Here is a 3,123-nt window from a genome sequence, read left to right as displayed (position 1 = left end):
TCCAGTGACAGATTAATAAGATTTCTACATTACTGGCAGGAGAAATACCCTTGAGAATCCTGCTAGTCATTTCTGTGGCCTTGAAAAATAGTCATGGTGAAACTACGCGGGTTTTCAAGGTTATAGTGACAGATTAACAGCATTTCTACATCATTGACAGCATAAATACTCTTGAGAACTTGAAAAAAATATGTGACCTTGGAAAAGTCATGGTCAGAGAGAGAGAGAGAGAGAGAGAGAGAGAGAGAGAGAGAGAGAGAGAGAGAGAGAGAGAGAGAGAGCAAAGCGTTTCAGAAGGTAAGAGCCACACACACACACACATTCACACACCAGCCAGCCTCTCAGTCTCTCCCTCCCTCCCTCCAGCTTTCCCATCACTCACTCCCCGCCCCTCAAAGCCCTCACAAGCCAGCCGCGCCCTCGCCCCTGCACCGCTGTCGGCCGCTTATCCAATCATGGCTGTCCTTAACCACATCTTGCAGACAAAGGTTCTCGGCCATTTGACGGGCGGGCGATCTAGTCGTGCTCCTCCAGCCTATTGTATTCCGGATGTGGCCTGTTATGGCTTACTGAGGCTTCCCCAGTCCTCCCCACCGTCCTCAGCCTTCCCCACTCGTCCCAAGTCCTCACTAGCTCTTACCAGCCTCGAGTCAGACCCCCTCTCGCTCCCATCAAAGCCCGTATTCTGAAACGCTCTATTCCCTATCTCTCTCTCGATCACCACGGCTGTTTTTCAAGGCCACAGTGGTGATTAGCCGGGTTCTCAAGAGTGTTTCTCCTGTTCATACTCTAGGAATCTTGTTAATGTCATTACAACTGTAAAGACACCCTTAAAAATTCGCGCAACTTCACCACGACTGTTTTCCAAGACCACAGAGATGATTAGCAGGTTTTCAAGACTGTTTTCTCCTGTTCATAATGAAGAAATTTTGTTTATAGACTATAAACTATTAACTATAAAATAAATAAATAAATAAAATCCGTCATTTCACTACGACTGTTTTCAAGGCCACAGAGATGATCAGTAGGTTCTCAAGTTTTTTTTTTTTTTTTTTTTTTTGATAATGTAGAAATCTTGTTCATTTGTCAACAGAACTAATAAAACTCTTAAAAATCAATGTCACTTCATGCTGTGATTTTCAACCAGGGGTGAATTTAGCTCTGGGAGGTAAAAAATTACATGGCAGGGGGTAAATAATTGATATACCTGATAATTGAATAATAATTCAATTAAGTTTAATTTTGTAAAATGAGAGAGAGAGAGAGAGAGAGAGAGAGAGAGAGAGAGAGAGAGAGAGAGAGAGAGAGAGAGAGAGAGAGAGAGAGAGAGAGAAGAATGTGTGTGTGTGTGTGTGTGTGTGTGTGTCATTTCTCTGTCACTTTATTATGGCTATGAATTTTTTTGTATGGAAGTAAGGGGGTAAATGGAGATATGGATCAAGCCTAGGGTGTTAATGATGGAGGAAAGGTTGAGAATCGTTGATGTAGAGGCTTTGGAAAGTAGTGGAGGTGTGGCGCTGAAGTGTTTCAGAATAAAGACTAATCCTCTCAATGCTAACCAAACCTAACTCTCTCACTGACACCAAAGTAACCCTACATGACCTTACTGAACAAAAAAAATATCAGTTTACCTCTTACACTAGGCTGCCAGTCTGTCACCGTCATGTAACCATTCCTACTGGTCACAGCACACAAGCCTCACCGTGCCACCAGTCAAACACTCGCCATTACTGTATTGCACGTGACGCTACGCAGGTTAATACTGATACGAAGACGAACGATGCTTCCATTTGTATATTCATCCACCCATCCATCCACTCATCCATCCATCAGAAGCCTTTACTTGTGATTAGTTTGTCATTGTTGCCTTGAAGCGCTATTTATTGTTATTGTTATTTTATTTTATTTATTTATTTTCTTAATGAGATAAACCTCTTTCCAGAAATCTTACGGCAGCCTAGCTTGTATTTTGTGACTATCGCATCTAAGCGTTTTGAAATTGAAAAGGAAGAAGAAAAAAAAAAAAAAACCAGAAACCTCATGACAGCTTTGTATTTTATCAATGTCTTTAAGTGTTGCTGAAGTAAGAAGAAAAAAAAAAAACTGCAGAAATCTAATGACAGCTTTGTATTTTGTGATCGTTGTCTAAAAGTGTTTCTAACGATAAAAAGAAAAAAAAAATACGGCAATCTTATGACAACTTTTTATTTTATGATCATTATATCTAAGTGTTTCTGAAGTAAAATTAAACACTACAAAAATTAGAGAAAAAGAAATAATAAACGCACACTTGGCAATATTTGATTATGTAAATATTTTTTGTTTACTTATTTACTCATTTATTTTGTGATCATTGCACCTTGATGTTTTTAAGTAAGACAGACCTTGCAGAAAATCATTGAAAAAAGAAAGTAAGAAGGGAAAAATAAAGAAGCTGTGAATATAATAGTAGTAGTCTGTCCACGCTGCGTTACCTAATTAGCCTCGCCTCGTGCAGTTAGGTCAGTGCAAAGTTAAACAAAGTGCTGTCAGAATAAATAAGTAAATAAAATAATGCAAAACAAAAAGAAACTTGATAAAAATATAATAAGTACCCCGGCTTCCTATGGCTTGCTTGGTGCACATTCAAACAACATGCACTCAGAATAAATAACAATAAACAAACAAACAAATAAATAAATAAGATAATGCAATTGTAACCGTAGGGAAACTTGACAAAACACAACAATGGACAACCAGTTAGCTCAGGAAACACAAAACAAACACAATAACATAACAAGAAGACCAAAAGGGGATCACTTACTTGTTGCCTGAGGTCCAGTGTAATCTGCCCACTTCACTGGTACCGTTTAGTTCCATGTGGCTCTCCAGACTTGCTCCTTCTCTCCCACTCTTTCCTTCTTGGGTACTCCATGGCTGCTGAGGACTTCTTCAGCTGCTTCTTTTAAAATAACATAGGTATTAGGCATAAACGTTTTCACTAACATAAAAAAGGCAACCTAATATGAAGTAAAATAAATGAAAATAAGTTAATAAATAAATAGCCTATACTTTAACATAAAAACACAATCTAATATGAACCAAATTAAAGAAAAGTATATAATCAAATAAATAAATAAGCAA

The 3,123-nt window shown here is 38.3% G+C and overlaps 1 long non-coding RNA gene across 1 annotated transcript in view; it reads right to left on the bottom strand.

Annotated features, from left to right (window-relative positions):
• LOC135094165 (uncharacterized) overlaps nt 1-2,940 on the bottom strand; it is a 146,776-nt gene extending 143,836 nt beyond the window's left edge. The window contains exon 1 of the long non-coding RNA XR_010263648.1: nt 2,804-2,940. This is a non-coding gene — a long non-coding RNA (uncharacterized LOC135094165). The remainder of the gene's footprint in view (nt 1-2,803) is intronic.
• Between the last annotated feature and the right edge of the window lie 183 nt (nt 2,941-3,123).

The sequence above is a fragment of the Scylla paramamosain genome, chromosome 44 (assembly GCF_035594125.1).
Source record: "Scylla paramamosain isolate STU-SP2022 chromosome 44, ASM3559412v1, whole genome shotgun sequence".
Classification (NCBI taxonomy): domain Eukaryota; kingdom Metazoa; phylum Arthropoda; class Malacostraca; order Decapoda; family Portunidae; genus Scylla; species Scylla paramamosain.
The sequence above is the reverse complement of the archived record's forward strand: the minus strand, read 5'-3'. Positions and strand labels throughout refer to the sequence as shown.